Raw genomic sequence first — 20,309 nt, 5'->3', positions numbered from 1 at the left:
TCTGGATTGAATCTTTAGTTGTGTAAAATCTAAAGAGATCTTGACTGTGATTCTCAGCTCCTGTGGTTCTATTACCTGACGCAGATTCCGTGTTACTTTCACATCATGCCACTCATTGTCATTAAATTTCCCATTGACTGGCTCCACCAGAGCTTCAAATGCCCCGGAACCCAAATTTATGACAAGAGACACTGCCCCGTTTTTCAGCGCCAGGTTGACGTAGTCTGCAGATTTGCCTGTGTGCAGCATCAGTCCATTCCTCTGCAGTGTTTTGAATGACAGTGTGATCTCATCACTGCTGCTTTGGATTGGGTTCATAGAGAGATTGTAGCAGAAGTATTCTGACCCCTTGAATGTTGCTACATATTCTTCCTTTCCTGAAAACAATCAAGAATAAGAAAAAAAGTGAGAGTTAAAAACCTGATAAGCATTAACTCACAGCATTAACTACAGGGTTTTATTCAAAGAGGTTATGGAATAACTTTTAGGAACAACAATGCAATTCTATGTACAGTATGTTTTCGTACAAATTCTGGTTAAAGGTGCACTCAGTATTTTGTGGGCTAATTGCCAGGCCAAGGCAGAATCTGTGTGTGAAGAGCTCAGCAGATTTCAGCAGAATTGCCAAATCTGTCATTAACAAAGGTTCTTTGCTTTTTAACCCTTTGTATGTTTGATTATTAAACATTTTGGCAAATTTGATTACATGTTCAGCTACCAATATGTGTATTACTCTCAGCTTCATTTAACACATTTTACCATGTTCAAATTCATTCCACAAATTCTGCAGATTTTCCTTCAAAATCATTACTGAAAATGCAAAAACAAAAAATTCCATCTGGGCCTGCAAACTGCTAACATTGTAAACATAAAGATATATGTAACAGGTAAAGGTTGGGCAAGGATGAGGCGGGAACCAGCTGAATAGTCAACATAAAGTTTTAATATCAATCTCAACTTAAAACTAACATAAACAAATGTGCAGCACGGCCGCATGCCTCTCTCTTTTGAACCGGCGTTTCCGCCCACCCCTTATCTCGCTCTTCCGCTGATCAGCTGATTCAGTGCCAGCTGTGATCCATGACAGCCCGGCCACGCCCTCCTCCTCGTCGCAAAATATACTTGTAAAAAATATGTTAAAATTATGTAAACTCACATGAGATGATCCTAATCTCATGACAATTATGTGACTGTGGTGACACTGTGTGCAAAATGGTATTTGGTGGCTCATTACACATATTGCGGCAGTCCCAAGGTCAGATGTCCACTAAGTGGCGCTAAAAGACAGTTTCAATGTTCTCCCAAACAGATTAGGTTTTTAAACTTGATGCTCTATCGAGTTTTAAATCAACACAATCAACAAACCTGCCCTAAACATTAAACAAAAACTGATAGTTTCATAAAAGCATACGTGAGATGAAAAACATTTGCTGAAGCAACAACGTCATGTAGAGGTGTTCTATGACACTTTCAACTCGTGTTGACTTAAATGCTCTTTTGGGGCCTCATGTATAATACTTGCCATAGATTTCATCATAAAAGTGACAACTCGGATTTTGTGTTTGCACAAACTTTTCAGATGTATAAAACAGTACATAAACCTGCACAAAGCTCCTTTAATAAATCCCAGTTGGTGGAAGATTGTGCTTCAAATAGTTTTTACTGTGAATAGCCTCATCTGTATGTAATTATTATATACAGTATATGCATATTCAGCTCTGGAAAAAAATTAAGAGACCACTCCAAATGTAAATTTTCTCTGGATTTACTATTTATAGGTATGTTTTTTGAATAAAATGAAAAAAAATTTTTTTTATTCTATACACTACTGACAACATTTCTTCAAAATTCCAAATAAAAATATTGTCATTTAGAGCATTTATTTGCAGAAAATGACAACTGGTCAAAATAACAATCAGACCTCAAATAATGCAAAGAAAACAAGTCCATATTCATTTATAAACAATCCAATACTAATGTTTTAACTTAGGAAGAGTTCTGAAATCAATATTTGGTGAAATAACCCTGATTTTCAGTCACAGCTTTCATGCGTCTTTGCACGCTTTCCACCAGTCTTTCACATTGCTGTTGGGTGATTTTATGCCACCCCTGGCTCAAAAATTCAAGCAGGAATTCAACAGACACTGGAATGGAATGGCTGCCATAAATGTAAAGATACTGATTTAAGAAACATTTGGAGTGGTCTCTTATTTATTTTTTTTCAGAGCTGTATATACTTTTTTTTTTTTAAAGGTACCAGAAACTGTAACACATACATGTCGCCAAAAATGTCACTTTCAGTTTTCGGCCGAAAGAGAAAAAAGGCCGAAAATATGAGCCGAAAATATATACCTCCTTGCCTCGCCCCGCCCCTCAGTGCTCTGATTTCACTCTGGATCGATCTAGCCCTTATCACGGCGCTACCAAACTAAGGCCGATCATGTCAGCGGTGTGGAAATTCTTCAAAGTTTCTGATAAGGACATCACATTTGCGATCTGCAGTGTTTGTTCAGCAGAACTTTCAAGATATATACACTCACCTAAAGGATTATTAGGAACACCTGTTCAATTTCTCATTAATGCAATTATCTAATCAACCAATCACATGGCAGTTGCTTCAATGCATTTAGGGGTGTGGTCCTGGTCAAGACAATCTCCTGAACTCCAAACTGAATGTCAGAATGGGAAAGAAAGGTGATTTAAGCAATTTTGAGCGTGGCATGGTTGTTGGTGCCAGACGGGCCAGTCTGAGTATTTCACAATCTGCTCAGTTACTGGGATTTTCATGCACAACCATTTCTAGGGTTTACAAAGAATGGTGTGAAAAGGGAAAAACATCCAGTATGCAGCAGTCCTGTGGGTGAAAATCCCTTGTTGATGCTAGAGGGCAGAGGAGAATGGGCCGACTGATTCAAGCTGATAGAAGAGCAACTTTGACTGAAATAACCACTCGTTACAACCGAGGTATGCAGCAAAGCATTTGTGAAGCCACAACACGCACAACCTTGAGGCGGATGGGCTACAACAGCAGAAGACCCCACCAGGTACCACTCATCTCCACTACAAATAGGAAAACGAAGCTACAATTTGCAAGAGCTCACCAAAATTGGACAGTTGAAGACTGGAAAAATGTTGCCTGGTCTGATGAGTCTTGATTTCTGTTGAGACATTCAGATGGTAGAGTCAGAATTTGGCGTAAACAGAATGAGAACATGGATCCATCATGCCTTGTTACCACTGTGCAGGCTGGTGGTGGTGGTGTAATGGTGTGGGGGATGTTTTCTTGGCACACTTTAGGCCCCTTAGTGCCAATTGGGCATCGTTTAAATGCCACGGCCTACCTGAGCATTGTTTCTGACCATGTCCATCCCTTTATGGCCACCATGTACCCATCCTCTGATGGCTACTTCCAGCAGGATAATGCACCATGTCACAAAGCTCAAATAATTTCAAATTGGTTTCTTGAACATGACAATGAGTTCACTGTACTAAAATGGCCCCCACAGTCACCAGATCTCAACCCAATAGAGCATCTTTGGGATGTGGTGAAACGGGAGCTTCGTGCCCTGGATGTGCATCCCACAAATCTCTATCAACTGCAAGATGCTATCCTATCAATATGGGCCAACATTTCTAAAGAATGCTTTCAGCACCTTGCTGAATCAATGCCACGTAGAATTAAGGCAGTTCTGAAGACGAAAGGGGGTCAAACACAGTATTAGTATGGTGTTCCTAATAATCCTTTAGGTGAGTGTATATACAGAGTACAGCAAGAGATTCTACAGGAAAGCGCCCCGATCCACAGCAGTGCCACAACTAGCGCAGCTACACCACAACTTGAGACGTATTTAGCTGAACTACGCCAGAAGCGACAATCCCCTTGACTACTGGCGCATCCTTGACTAGACCGCTTTCCTTTGCTTGTGCGGATTGCGCACAGGTATTTATCTGCCCAAGCATCAGCACAGAGAGTGAGAGACTATTCAGTGCAGCATCTCATGTTCTTGATGAGCTTTCTGACAGGAGAGACTGTCAGAAAGTTTAGCAACTTTTGTTCTTGAAGAAAAACCTGTCACTTGTAGTTAAATAGAAAGCGGTCCAATTTGATGTGTATAGCAATTACATTACAGTTGTTCTTCACTCGAGGATACATCTGTCGTTTACAGTTGAGGTTGGATTTGGTTCAATTACTGCTATTTTGCACTGTTGTTTTGCACAATAATGTTCACTTAAAGTGTACATACGTTTACATAAACAGAATAGAGCACTGATCTATATATATAATTATATATTATAGTTATATATAGATTAGTGGAATAGAGGCCCTCTGACATTCTGTGTTCTGCCTTTTGTTTTAATTAAAATTACTGTTGCATATTTAAACTTTTTGAAAGATGCTAGCTAAGTTCATTACTTGACTGTTGTTTTGCATATAATAGTTTTCTAAAACTTTACATTATTTGGATAATTGTTAATAAAATCTGTAAAATTAGATTTTTACAGAATTGAATGAAGAATAATATTTAATAATGTTTTAATATATTTTTTGTCCAATATTGGTGTGTTAATTTCAATAAAAGTGTGATTTATTTTATTGGTTTGTAGTTTTTCAATTCAGATTCATTAAATTCATGAAATTAATGAAAAAATACAATTATACACAAAAAATCTTTAAGTAAATTTCGGTTTCGGTTTTCGGCCAAGTGCATCCTGGATTTTCGGTTTCGGTTTTGGCCCAGAATTTTAATTTCGGTGCATCCCTAATATATATATATATATATATATATATATATATATATATATATATATAATAAGAAATAATTTTTTATTATTTTTCACAAAAAAAATTTCAGTGTGCATACATACATACATATATATGTATGCACACTGAAATTTTTTTTGTGAAAAATAATAAAAAATAATTTCTTGTTTTAATGTAAAGAAATATCTAAACATCCATTAAACAAGATCAATTTACCGGAAAATCATAATTATATATTAAGACTTTTATACAGAGAATATTTTTTACATTATTATCCTCACACCATTGTGAAATTATCTTTGATTGTATGAAACAAACATAATTTATGTAATTTTATAAATGTTTTTTTTTAGGATGTTTTCTATACATTCTTAAAAGTTAGATTTTTTTCCTGTATTCTTTACTATACAGTAGAGCAGTATAGTAATATACTGATAGTAATAAAGAAAAATATTTTTGCAGTCTAAAACACTGTCCGACACAAGCAAATTGCAGCCTTTTTTTTAAATAAATAAAATGTAAGCTTATCTTATGTTTTGTATATTTTTTTCATAATGTCTTTTAGTACCACAAACGGGGTAGTCATTGAGTTTCACGACTGGATTATCGCTAAATGGGGCAGGCAGGACATTTTATGCCTATGATGTGCACTGCTGTACCTGTGAGTGGCAGTGCAGTACCGTATTCAGATAGCTGACCAGTCTTTGCAATGTTCCATTCGACTACTGAATACATCTGTTTTACCTGGCATTTCAACTTTAGTCAGTGTGTAACACAGATCATCTTTATTTGAATGTTGTCTTTTACCAAAGAACGTGATTTCTGTAATAGAACACAATTCTAAGCATTTGGGAATAGAAAATGTCATGTGCTAAGAAATCCTCATTGTCATTAAAATTACATTACCTCCATATTAGTGCTGCGCGATTAATCATATCGCATTCGCAATCACGATGTCAGCCTGTGCGATTATATGACGGCAAATGTTGCGATTTTATTAAATAAATAAGTGCATGTGCGGACGTGACAGCCCATTATCTCTGAGAGCTGTTCGCCCATTTTCTACACCGCTAATAAAAAGATGACCAGTCAATCTAAGATTAGGGAGTGGCACGTGTGGTCATGTCATGTGAGTTTCCTGGATTCAGCGTGGAAATCTGGTGAAGATGGATGTCGAGCAGACCTACTCTGAACTGGTGGCCAGAAAAAATAACACAGAAATACAGATCACGGCTTGGCGATATGTCTTTATTTCATCAATAATTAAAGTTAATATAATACGGGAGTGTGACATGTAAATAAGCACAAACTCCAAAACGGTCATTCTCTGTGCGGTCAGAGCTGCTTCAACCAGTCGCGGAAGAGACCCAATCTGAGCGGGAGTCGACACTGGGAGAGATTTAAAGTTCCGCCGGCTGATGCGCACTCTTAACACGGAGACGCTCGTCTCTCACCCCGTTGTCTGCAGCTTGAGTCTGATAGAAACACAGATCACAGCTTTGCGATATATCTTTATTTTATCCTTAATTAAAGTTCATATAATATGGGAGCGTGCCATGTAAATAAACACAAACTCCAAAACATTCATTTGTTTTGGAGTTTTGGAGTCATTCTCGGTGCGGTCAACAAGTTGCGGAAAAGGAAATATTTTTATTTGAAAACACTGTGCATTTATAGTTGTTGTTGTTGCTAGTTTGTATGTTTGAGTTGAAAAATACACATTTAAACATCATCAGTAATCTATTTGTGCATTTTCCTGGATAACCAAGCAAGCTGACACATGATACCATTTGTTTATTATATTGGAATCGCATATTGCATTATTAACCTCAATAACTGCAATATGACTTTTTTCCCAAATCGTGCAGCCCTACTCCATATGATGCCACGGGAAAGCCTTGCGAAAGCAATGCGTCCATTACCAATATTTCCTTTTTACATCTTAAATTAAATGCATTTTCAATTAGTAAAATTAATATAGCCCAATATCAGGTGCATAACAGTTACTTCTGATTTGAGTGCTTAACTCCATACTTTTTATTCTAAATGTGGGTTATTATATGAAAAGAAGAGTTTATAATCACTCTTTTAAGTTTATTATTTGGCCAGTTGCAGTTGCCAATTCACAAACACCAGTAAAAGAATGCATATATGTAGTCAAGAGTGTGTGGTATAGTATATTTTTCAATATTCTAGTATGTTTTTATATATCAAAATACTTATATGAGTTTCCAGGCCTTTGTGTGACCCAGGAGAGAGCATGTGAGGTTACTAAAAGTATTGATGCTGCAGAGAACACAAAGAATGGCATATAACCTTGAAAAACAGGTGCATGAGCTAACAAAAACAAAATATGTATTTCTTCAAAGACAAAATGTGTTTCTGTTGGTCAGCAGTGTTCTGGCATGTAACCTTGACGATATCACTTATCTCTTATACTTTTAAACAGTTATTATATGAATGGTGTATTGTAAACTGAATGTATGTTATCTTTGCAGCTGGTGTTTTGCTGCCATGATGTTTTGTCTTGATGAGCTAAAAATCTGTGGAGCTTGCATTTTCTTTCATTAATCAAATGATAATGTGAAGTTACCAGCTAATGTATGTTTTTTTTTAATAGATAAGCGGGGGATTTTCCACCAATATTTAATTAATGAAGGAGATAAAACATATTGGTGGTGAGGGAGAGAGACAAGGGCAATAATCCCATTGGTCATAGATAGTGGGTAAAAGATAGCAAAAAGGTATATAATTGAGAACTTAGGAGGATAATGTTAGAACGGACAGCTGGCCGGTCTCATGTTTGTTGGTGTTCAATAAACTACAACTTTGGAACTCAAGACTCCGAGAGTTTTCTTACAACTTAGAGAGATTCTTCACGATATTCCACGACATATCTTTGGCGCCCAACTCGTGGGGCTGGCATTGAGGTCAAGGGGGCAGAGGTCGCTGGTGGGACGGCTTGCACGAATCGCACAGAATCACCGGCACCAGAAACTGAGGTAAGCATCTTTGCTTAAGGTGTTTTTGTGTGATCTGTGGTAGCGAGTCCCGGTAAGTGGCTTCCCTAAGACTTTTGCCAGTCCGGACATAGAATAATTACAATTAATTGGCTAAAATAGAGATGAGTTCCAGATTTCAAAGAATTTGGGGTGGGATTATTTAAGAAATGTTATTTAAAGAAGTCGAGAAGCGACTGAATGTTATTTAAAGAAGTCGAGAAGCGACTGAATGTTAAAGAAGTCGAGAAGCGACTGAATGTTATTTAAAGAGTCGAGAAGCGACTGAAGGTTATTTAAAAAGTCTAGAAGCTGACTAATAGATATTTAAAAAGTCGAAGCTGACTGAAGATTATTTAAAAAGTCGAGAAGCGACTGAAGGTTATTTAAAAAGTCTAGAAGCTGACTAAAATATATTTAAAGAGTCGAAGCTGACTAAAGAGAGTTGAGAAGCAACTCTAGGCCTGGAGGTGAGTCGAGAAGCGACGACGCGTGAAAATTCCCGGTTAGGTGCATTTATTCAAGGTTTGGACAAGAAGTGGCAGAGAAAATCCTGTACAGGTGAAAATCCTAACTCGGGTGGTTGAAATTTGCGTAAAATTCCTCCAGGTGTTAGATTTAGTTATTTATTGAAGTGTTTGACGGAACCCGGATTGTGTAGAAAACGGGGAAATGTTGAACTATGTGCATGTTTGAGATAATGAATAATGTGCATGACTAACTATGTTGTTGGTGCATGTGTGCTTGCGGTACTAAAAGGCAAGGTTTATTCAAAGGCATGATTGCAGTGTTGATGATGTATTGTGTGCAAAGGCAGAATAATACAGAGAATCAGGTGCAATGAGGAGATGCTAAATGAGAGCAAAAGTGGAAAATGAATTGAAACAGTCAATTGAATAAAACAATTGTTGAAAAAGTATAAAGATGCAAAATGGCACCTGCTTCTCTGACATCTCCTTGCCTTGCTCTCGCTCACTGGTCAGCTGAGCGGACAGCTCTGTGAGTGAGGGGAAGGGGAGATTCAGAAGAGAAAAAATAGAATAATTGGGAAAAAGATCAAGAAAAGGCTAAATGTTTTCCATTGCAGTGAACAAGACTAGAGAAAAATGCAGAGACAAGCGAGTTTTGTAAAGTCTGGAGATCAGCGCAGATCTGAAGAGTGGGAGAGAGAATTGGAGAATACACTGATAGAGTCAAAAGGGGATCAGTGATCATTTTTGGAAAGAATCAGAGTATATATATTATACAGGGCAGAGGAGGAAGTTAACTAAGAAAAAAAAAAAAAAAGGAACTGGTGAAGGGTCTGATTAAATAGTAAACTTAGCGGAGACCTTACAAGAATGGCTGTTTGTTGAATGGAAAGAAATTGCAGCAGGTAACATTTCTCTCTCACACAGTACGCTAGAGACTGAGTGCTGTGAAGAGCTGTAGGGGAGGGGCTGCTAGAGTGAGAAATGGGAGCTGTAAGGGGAGGGCTGTGAGCATGCACAGTAACAGAGAGACTTTTTTTCCTTGTCTCAGTTTTCCTCATGAAACAGAAACCATAATGTGGAAATAAGCTGTTACTGAATTTGAGAGGAGACTAACTGAGAGGAGAAAATAAATAGAATTAAAAAGATTAATAATAGAAACACAGGGAATTAGTGATCATTTCTGGAGTTATGAACAAATTAAATAAAGTCAAAAATGTTAAAGTGATTTTTAAATAAAGGAGAATTAGCACCAATGTAGAAACTGTCTTGAACAGAGACCCAAAATGGATGTGACCACCGTGGGTGGAAGTACATGAGTTTTAATATAAAAATAATTAACAGATATAGCAATCAACCACTGTAAATAATGAGTGTTTTTTATGGAAATAAAGGAGAGAGAGAAGGATAAAAAGAGGAAAGCAAAAGGAGGGGCAGAAGTCATAGGTTTGTTTTAGTATAATATTTTTTGAGAGCTCTGTGTTTATAAAGGCCTTGTGTTTGTAAAAAGTGTGAAAGTTTCTGTGTTTGTGAGAGTATCTGTGTTTGAAATTATGGGAAGTATCACTGAAGTGTGATTGCATATGAATGTGTATATGAGCCCTATAAATAAAGGGACACAGAGTGTATGTTGTATGAGCCCTATAAATATCCATCCAGATAGAGAGGTTGATCATTTGCTGCATAACTAATGAGGAGTATGTATGCAATTTACATAAAAGAAAATCTATTTAGACTATTTTCATCAATATAAGAGGCAGAAGAGATCTGATGATTAAAAACAAAGAGGGCACTTAATAAATATTATGATTGTAGAATGAAAACCAATGATAAAAATATATGTGTATGTCTGTGTAAATGTGTGTGTGTGTATGTATAAGGATAAATATAATACAGTATAAACAAACAAATAGCTGTAAAACAAAAATGTGCATGAAATCAAAAGTTAACTCTTAGTGGACTGGACAATGTTTATTATTGGGCTGTTATTTTCATGCCATGAATGAAGCCTGATGTAAGATTAACGAAACTGAGATGGAGCAGCTGTTGAATGGACATGTGTCAGATCATAACTCCTTTTATGTCAAAGTGATGAGTAAGAATATTTAGATTATAAAAAAGTGATCACTTTAAAGCGATTGAATTGTATTTGGGAAATCACATTATCTGGACAAACAATAAAGCTTTGAGTGTAGTGTATTGCATTAAACTAAAGTCAAATAAGTTATTGAATTTTAAACCAAGGTTGTATTTAAGATAAGTGTTGTTATATTTAAGCAAATGGCAAAAGAGAGCAAATGATATGATAAAATATCTAATAAGAAAATTATATTTTGTATCTTATGCAGTTAAACCTTAAATGTGAAAACTTCACATTCATGTGTCTGTTTTATGTTCTGTCTGGTCCAGTTTTTGAGAGAATACTATTTTAACATTATTAAATTAAACACTAGAAAGTTGTTTTTGATTTTTCTATGATTTAAAAAAAATGTCTGGAGAACAATTTAAATGTGAGTGCAGCGTTGTCGGTGTAAACTTGATCAACCAACAAAAGATAGGCAGAGATTTTTTATTTTTGTTAGGGACTGTCTGATGAAGGGATTGAGGATGACTTTGAGGGGAAACAGGCCTCTCTTGATGTCTTCAGACGGACAGAAAGGGGCCCCGTCTTTAGAAAAAGATAGATAGCAGATAGATAGATATTTTGTTTTTAATTTATTTATTTTTTGTTTGGTATACACAGAATAGGTCTTGGTTGATCATGGATACACTGAGGAGCTGCATTTGAGACTAAAGGAAAATAAATTTAAGAATGATTTGGATCATTTAAACATTGGTCTTGGGGGCGGGTGAAGCCCATGGAGAAAGGTTAAGATTAAATTGAACATCATAACTTCCTCATATATGAATGTTAATAACTTCATATTTATGTGTCTATTCTGTGTTTCATTTGTTATTATTATGTGTGTTGTTTCACTAACTCATTCTGGAACTAGTTTCTCACCATTGCAGACGGCTGAGAAAGATGATTTTATAGAAGTTACTAATGCAGCAGGAGGAAATCCGGAGACAAAGAAGACTGAAAATGATGTGATTGATCTGATATATCCTCCTGCGCTCATTACTGCTGGTAATCATTATTGATTTGCGATTTATAATGTGGATTAAAATTTCTCTGGAAAAGTTTATTTCAGTCTTATAAGATCATTTTATGACTTTCCAGAAAGCCATCAATGGGGTTCAATGCCCGTGTCTAAATTAATGCCAGAGTACCCTCATAATAAAGAAATAAAAAATAGGAGGTTAGTGGGTGCTACAAAGTGTTTATTGAGTGTCTATTTCTATTACTACCATTTCCATTTGCCATAGTTAATACGTGAATGTATCATTTTAGAGGTATAATAATGATAACTGTTGAATGATGATGAAACATTTGGATAAAACAAATTTAAGAGTCATGAGAAATTTAAAGGACGTAGTGTATTTTATTGAGCAATTATTTCAAAACACAAGAAAGGAGATATGTTTTTAGATATGTTTGTCTTTAAGACTTTATTATGTTTAAAGTTTTACTTACTTTTCTGTTAGTTTATAAACTTGATTTATATTGTTTTATTAGATAGAATGGAAGTTCCTTCACCTGAGAAAGTGTAAGAAATGGAGAAAGTAGTAATAATAAATTATTACTTAACAATAAAAGAGGGATTATAATATATTAATAATAAGATAGGTGTTGTAAATGTAAAGCTCTGCATAAACAGAAGGCTAAACATAAGTTGAATTGATTATATAGAGAATGTCGAAAAAGACATTGTGTTCTGTTTTATTAAAGATTTGAAGGATCTGTTGTTTGAATGGACAGAAGAAAGTAAGTTGAGAGTAGTTTTTTTGTTTTTAAAATGGTGTGAGATGTGAAAGTTTGAAAGCAGTTAATATAATCAGTTATTATAAATATCACTATTTTTACTGTTGAAGAATAAAGTAAATATATTATTGTGAGATTCTAAAATGAAAGAAGAAATATCTGTAATGAGATTAGAAACAGTGTGAGGGAGAGGAATGCCCCCTTCTCACTCTCAGCCCAAAATTGATAAGTGTCTGCTTGAAGCAGAAACACAAGAGCAGATTTTGAAGAAATATCAATAAGTTGTTTTATTTCATTTTATTTTTTATATGTAAAATGATGCGCTTTGACAATAATGTTAGATAGAGTGATATGAAGGAGTTCAAACAGCTATCCTCATCAATGATTAATAATAATAATAAGTTTTATTTATATAGCGCCTTTCCAGAGCTCAAGGACGCTTTACAATAGACAAGCAACAATAAAGGCAGAGGACAAAGACAGCAGACAAAACAACAGCAGGTAGATAACAGTGAAGGTACAGAAAATGAGAAGGTTAGGTAGATGGGGCAGCACCCAGCAGAAAAAAAAAAAATAAATACAGTACAACTTAAGAGTTATGACATTCAGCAAATAAGTGAGTTTTGAGCATGGATTTGAATTCAGAGATAGTGTTAACAGAACAGAGTGATCGGGGTAGAGAGTTCCATATTTTGGGTGCTACAACACTGAATGATCTGCCCCCCATCGAAACAAGGCGATGCCGAGGGACGACGAGAAGGCTAGAGTCGGAGGATCGTAGAGAGCGAGTCGGTGTGTAGGGGTGAAGCAGATTACAGAGATAGGAGGGAGCCAAGCCGTGCAGAGATTTAAAAGTGAGAAGGAGAATTTTGAATTTGATACGGTAAACCACAGGAAGCCAGTGAAGATCATGCAAAATTGGGGTGATATGTGCAGAACGCTTGGTGTGGGTGAGTATTCTGGCAGCAGAGTTTTGAATGTATTGCAATTTGGAAATGGAGCTAGCAGGAAGGCCAATAAAAAGTGCATTGCAATAATCGAGACGTGATGTGATAAATGCATGGATGACAGTTTCAGCGTCTAAGATTAAAGATTTTATATATTCAGAGGGCAATCTAAAGTTAAGGGTTTATATTGAAGACAACAGATTAAGTTGAAAATTTATCTAAAAGAATAAATGTAGGTTCAAAAACTATCTAGAGACTATTATTGAATTAAGGTGATGTTTTTAATTAAGCTTCCTAGAAGCTTGACAGGGCTTTGATCTGATGTTAGTTCCCACCATGATACATAGTTTTGTGTAACATTTGCTAAAGTAGCAGAAATAAAACCTGAATGGAAATTAATGATCTATAAATGAGTTCAATTTTAGCATATTTTACTTTTACTTTGGACAATTTTAATAGATTGATGAATTTTTAATAATGCTTTTTTGAATTTAACCATGTTTTGAATTGTCTCCATATTTAAGCATTTGTAGATGTTCCATTGGCTGTGTCGGTTCTCTGGTGATACTCCCTGAAAACTGATTTACTGTTTACTGATACCAAATTATTAAGGATTGAGGACTGAGCAGTATCAAGACCAGTGGCAAGAGATGACGACCCAATGACGGGTAAGACTTGACAATGGCGTCACCGCCCAAGAAGCTTTGAAAGGGTTTTAAGGAAGTGGATGAATGCTCTTAGATCAGAAGCATCAAAAGGGAGGTCTAGAAGAGACCTGCCCAAAAATTGAAAGTTCCACTGAACCCGACAGCATTTTAATAACCACTTTACTAAAATAACTTATCACAGTGTTAAATACCAAGCATTCTGTCACTGTGTTATCAGGGGATCATACCCTGTGTAGAGGATTATTATAGATTGGTTTTGGGGGTAAAGTTTTGAGAACCGTTGCAGTCAAAGGAGTGCTTGACTATTTATAGAAGTATTAAACAAACATGGGAATGTTTGTATGATAATGAATTTAGACTGGAAGATGATTTATTACTTGTACTTGTGCTTTAATTGAACTCATGTACATTGTAAAAGTAATGAAGAATGGAAAAGATACATGGTGGTGACTAAAGATTAAGATTGCTTGTCTTGTTTGTAACAATATAAATTGAATTAATTAAGAAATAGGGTGCAGGGTTGGCTACAATTGGTATAATAATTGAAACAACAATTTGTGAGAGGGGAATAATATAATATTGTGTGTTACCATTGATTAAATAAAAACCAGATGAAGTACTGATCAATGTAAATGGCCCAATGCAACAGAAAGACCAAACTGGGAGGAAATTGATTCCTCAAATGATATGTTATATATTTGATAATTCTTTTATTGATTTAATACTCTGAATTACTCTGATATAGTCTGAAACTATGAAAAACAGCTTAGCTTGCAGGGACAATTAATTAATGTGATACAGACATTGAGAGTCCTTGGGAAACAGGAGGAAATGAAATGTATGTGATAAGTGAATGAGTAGGGAGTTTTAAGATAAGGAACACCTGTGGTAGTTTACCTCCTCTGTGGAGAATTATAGCCTTTTTGTGAATGACCCTTTCTGTGAATGACCATGAAAAATGTTGCGTATAGATATGGGATGATCTAATGTTTTTAATTGGAACAAAGTCAGGCTATGCCTGGCTCCTGCCTGGAGGAGGCAGAGTACCCATGTGTTATTTAGTGCTAAAAATGAGATGCAACAAATGTGTGTGTAGCAAATGACTCTAATAAGGGAAATCATTTAATATATTAATCAAATGAATGCAGAAAGTAATGATTGTTAGTTAATATAAAACATGTAACCATATGAGGTGATTACAGTGTTCTTTATGCATATAAAATTAAATAGTCATGCTCCCAGATAGCAATAAGTCGGCGGTCCGCTGGCGGTGCACCGGCGGCAGTAGAAGCGGCAGAATGGCGATATGTTTGACGGTGTCCGCCGGCGGCAGCCGCTTTTTAAAAGCGGCAGCCGCCTTCCTACCGCCTTCGATACGCGGACGGCCCGCTGGCCAGCCGCCGCTCCGCCGCCGTTATATCGAAGACGGACCGTCGGAGGCAAACGCTTTTTTCGAGCGATCTGCCGCCGCTTATTGTGTATATATATATATATATATATATATATATATATATTTATAGCATGCAGTTTATCAAGAATAATGATTAATCAAACCAGACAAATTTCCATTTGGCGTTTTAATTCCACATTTCAAAGTACAGTAACTGTCATTGAAACAAGATGTCAGATCACTGAAATATAAATAACAGAAAAATACAAACATTATATATACACACATACACAAAAGAACATGCAGGTTTCCAATTTCTTTTTTTTTTTTTTAAAAACACTATTGTAACACTTACAATAATTGTTAATAATATAAAGAGGTCAGCTCTGGGATGAAAAGAATTACCAGTAAACACAAGCAATGAGGATATTTGGTACCAAAGAAAGTGCAGGATACCAAATAAATTGAGGTATAACATCATATTTACAAGTCATTTCTAACAATAGGTTAAGTGGTAATAATTTAGAGTAAAGCTCTGGAGTAGAATATACCATTATAACTACAATGCTGACCTGTGGCACAAGGATTTACAAGCTATATTTAACAATAGAATAACAGTTAAGCACTGTGATGGAATGAAAGTATAATTTTTGGTACTAGTTAATGTGCAATATCAAGTATCAGAGGTATGAAATAGGATTTACAAACTATAATAGAATTGTTAAGCACTGACGAATGAAATAAGCCAATACTAAAGTCACGGTAAGTAGAATATTTGATACCAGATAATGTGCAAATATCAAGTATTAGATGTATAATCTAGGATTTACAAGCTATATTTAAAAATAGAATAGTTAAGCACTGTAACAATGAAATAAGCAGCAAATTGTATATGAAATAACTGAGATCTTTGGTATCAAGGAATGTGCATGATAACAGGTATAATATACATTTTGACATTCAACTTACACATGACAACAAGTGGGAATAAATATAATTAACAGCAGAAAATCTGGCTGTAGAGAACACAGCCAATCAGAATGTCTGGAGAGGTTGGGGAGTGTGTGGTGTAGTGGGCTAAGAATCACCGGTTTTCTCCGACCTCCAGAATGAGGCAGTGCAAATTAGCATATCTTCAGTGATTCCTCGTGCGCCTGTATAAAAGGACAAACCATCCCATATTCATCCAAGGAGCTGCCCTCAAAGCAGGGTCACGAGAAAAAAAAAAAAAAAAGAGCAATTTCCACAGTGAACAGTGTGGATTGGGTGAGTGTAGTCTGACACTTTTAGCAGGCTTTTTAGGGGTCTTGATGTTACTGACTGCAGGATAAAGAAAGGGTTCCAGTTGTCAGTGATGCTGGGGTGTCAGTAGTCAGCCTAGGTTTAAGGGGTCGGCTGTGGGTCCCTCTCAGCTGTGCGGCGCCTTTTTCCTCCTTCATGTTCAGATGCTCCTTTCAGGTAACGTTAACCTGGATCGCCTCATCAGTGGCATCCTGTGTTGCCGGGTTCTTCCGGATGGCTCCTGTAGAAAATAAAGATCTGTCATTCCATTTGAATGGCATAAGGTCATACACATCTACTTAAACATAAAAAAAATATCCAAGTTACTTTGAACAATGGTCTTCAGGAACATGTCTCTAAAACATGCTTTATCCCCTACACCAGTCCAGGTTGTATTGATGGAAAGGTGATTAGAGAAGATACTCTGAAGCATTCGCCACACGGTTGTCTTTAGGTCCCTCCCACATTTGATTGCCAAAAACCGAAGCTGAAAATACAAAAAAAACATGTTACAAATTACATTTCTCTGAAGCTTCTCATAAATTTAAAATGTGACAGGCTGTGGATTCAGACTGTAGAATATGCAGTGTACGATCTTAATTGTACTTTTTAGATTACCCTATACCGTTATAAACGAAATCGGCACACTTACAAATCGTTGCTGGAGCTCTTTATCCTGCCTCAAACTGTTGTCAAGCAACGCCAAATCTTCCTGGGTGTCTAGGGGGGAGTAACAGATCCCTGTCAGGGATAACTCTCCAACAGACACATTGGCACTGAAACGTTGCAGCATAGCATTTTGTCGTCCATGCTATGCACAACATCGCCAAATTCCAAGACGTCGCAGCATTAGGGTTTGATCTGCACCTACAGGGGTTCCCAGAATAAAAGAATAAAGTTGTCAGTCCTGGTCCTTCAACTACTAAACTATGACATTTATATCTAGGTCTACTACATGTACAGGTGGCCCCAGTGGGAATTAAACCAACAACCACAGGTGTTGTTGCAAGTTGTACCTGATTGCCCAGTGCGAGCAAATGTCTTCAACATTGTCCCAACTTGCTTCACCTGCTCTTGAAGCGAGCCACTGTCATCTGGGAAGTAACAATATATTGATTAGCAATACACTAAATATAATAGTAATATAATATAACCACAATTATCATACCAGTAACTTTCCCTGTAATTTCTATCCACAGTATGTTATGCATGGCATACAAGTTCATAATGACGAACCCTTATGATAACATCAATTTCATTGTTTTTCTTTGAAGCAGAATATTTGTTTGTAAAAGGGGAGGAAAAAGAAAATGAAATATTGGTATACAGATTTTGGTTGATATATCATACTGTACAGTGAAATGTGCTATTGTTATATCCCTACTCACCTGAAGGACTGGATAGATCAGGCAAATCTCCAGTCAGGCCTTTGTAGAGTGTGTGCTCCTTTTGAATAAAACTTTCATTAGTGGGAAGTTGCATATCCACAGGTATTTTAATTAAAACATGCAACATATTGTAATAAATCTACAATATTCAGCCTTTACCTTACAACCTCGGTTGTTGCTCTACACTTTTATTATATTAAATACTTATTTATATAGCTTGCTCACTGTATAATCATGATAGCCTAATACTTATAACACAATATTGCATCTTAAACGAATGACTTGAAAAGTTGAGTTGAAAACTTGAATAAGAACGCATTTTACACAGAGGGGACCAGCTAGGGAAACTTACCTGCCTACAATAACTGTTTTCATTTGATTTGAGTTACATTAAACATGAATAACCTTAGCCGAGTCCCCAGGAACATCGGGCTATTAAAGTAACAAGCCTATAACTGCAGTCTTATTAATTCTAGCTTCACCATACACTCAAACTGTGAGGTTTATCTGCTTTTACTTACATTGCTCTGTACATAATATACTGTTTTTTGTTCTTTATATACAGATTGTATTAGATTTGTACTACGTGTGTGTATGTGGGTATGTATGAAGGTGAGTGTATGTACGTATATGTATAATTATTCATTTTGTGTTCTTTTTTGTTTTTAATTACCTATGTCTTGCTGCTGTTTTTTGGTATTGTTTGTATTGTTGTTGACTGGTAGCTCCTGTCACCTAGACAAATTCCTTGTATGTGTAAGCATACTTGGCAATAAAGCTGATTCTGATTCTGATTTTCTCATGGACCTGTAACACAATGCCCTGACAGTGACTTCACCGGTGTCCTGATCTTTATTAGAAACTGAGAGGAGACCAAGTTAATATAATTGATATCACAATTATCACAAAAATTAACAAACAGTCTGCTTTAAAACTAAGAAAAAACAAGCTTCTATACTAACGTTACATTAAAAATGAACACGTGGCGAACTAGCTTAGCCGCTATCTGCCGGCACACCACATTAGATTAAAATACTTACCCTTGTAGTTGTGCAGATAACTCGATATGTCGAGTTTAAAGCCCTTGTCCCCCTTGCTTGTCAGAGCAGGGGACCAGGCATCAACAATGTGATGAACATCGCTGACGCGTATTTTCGGAAGATTCTGGAGACATCGAGTAAAAAGACATTTTGGGCAACGCACAAGTAAACCGGAAACAGATATGGCGACAGCGGAACTTCATTTACATTTACATTTACATTTATGCATTTGGCAGACGCTTTTATCCAAAGCGACTTACAGTGCACTTATTACAGGGACAATCCCCCTGGAGCAATCTGGAGTTAAGTGCCTTGCTCAAGGGCCCAACAGTGGCATCTTGGTGGTGCTGGGGCTTGAACCCCCGACCTTCTGGTCAGTAATCCTGAGCCTCAACCACTGAGCCACCACTGCCAAAGACAGGGACTTTAACACTTTCTTAAACATTTGTACAGGTCATAATTGCAAAACCTGTAAAAGATAAAATAACAAAAAAAATCGAGGTTGGAAAAAATGTAGACATAAACGAAATTTCTGCGCAACTGTGAAACCAGAGGATAATTTCGCTTTTTCATTGAGTTTATCCTTCACATCAAAACAGGGATTTTCATGTTTATGATAGATATCACCATGGTTGCAAATTAATAAAAAATAATTAAAGTATACCCGATATTTTGGCCATGCTGCAGATGTCTTTCACTGTTCACTGATACAGGCATTGGTGAAAAGTCTAACTTCATCAATTTATTCTGCTAAATTGTTCATACCCTGTATTAAATATCTATTTTAAAACCTAATCAGAATCAGAAAGATATTTATTGCCAAGTAAGTTTTACAAAAAGGAATTATTTTTGGTTTATTGCATGTCTCAATGTGCATTAGTCAAAGAAATGTAAACAGTTTTCACCTGTGCATAAATAATTCAATATATTTTACATATATTACTGTATAATCGCTTCAGAGTTTCAAAGTAATTTAAATGTCATTTCCTAAACCTTACCTTATCATGGAATCAAGAGTCAAGAATCTGTTATAAACCCTAATGGCTTTGGAGCAAAAAATAATAATAGCCAACATGGCTGGTCGATTTTGAGAGTCTAAGCTGTCCTTGTAGGCTATTTCAAAGCTGCTTGCCACGTCGACCGCTGTCGATTGCCGCGAGGCAACCGCCAGAGAAAATGAAGCGGGCGGCCCGCCGTCTGACCGCCGGCGACATCTCGCAAGAAATGGGAGTGACGAATTCGGCGGCAAACGCTTCATCCCCACCAGTGGGACGCACCTATAGCCGACAGCTTGGGGACGGCGGCAAAAAGAAGCCGTGCGGACATTTTTTGCTATCTGGGCTGTTGCCATCATTGAAGCAAGTTAGGACAGGATGACCCGCTGAAGGAGAGAAGGTGGAAAACAATTGCGGCCTACAATACCAATGAATAAGAAAGACATATTAATATGGATGTTATTACTGACATACTTGGGACAAGTGTTGCCCCCAATGATGGGG

The 20,309-nt window shown here is 36.5% G+C and overlaps 1 pseudogene; it reads right to left on the bottom strand.

The window, feature by feature from the left end:
* LOC127617774 (neurexin-1a-like) overlaps nucleotides 1–20,309 on the bottom strand; it is a 233,428-nt pseudogene that overhangs the window by 110,438 nt on the left and 102,681 nt on the right.

The sequence above is a fragment of the Xyrauchen texanus genome, chromosome 24, assembly GCF_025860055.1.
Source record: "Xyrauchen texanus isolate HMW12.3.18 chromosome 24, RBS_HiC_50CHRs, whole genome shotgun sequence".
Taxonomy (NCBI): domain Eukaryota; kingdom Metazoa; phylum Chordata; class Actinopteri; order Cypriniformes; family Catostomidae; genus Xyrauchen; species Xyrauchen texanus.
Note: the sequence above shows the minus strand (reverse complement) of the source record. Positions and strands in the feature narration are given on the sequence as shown.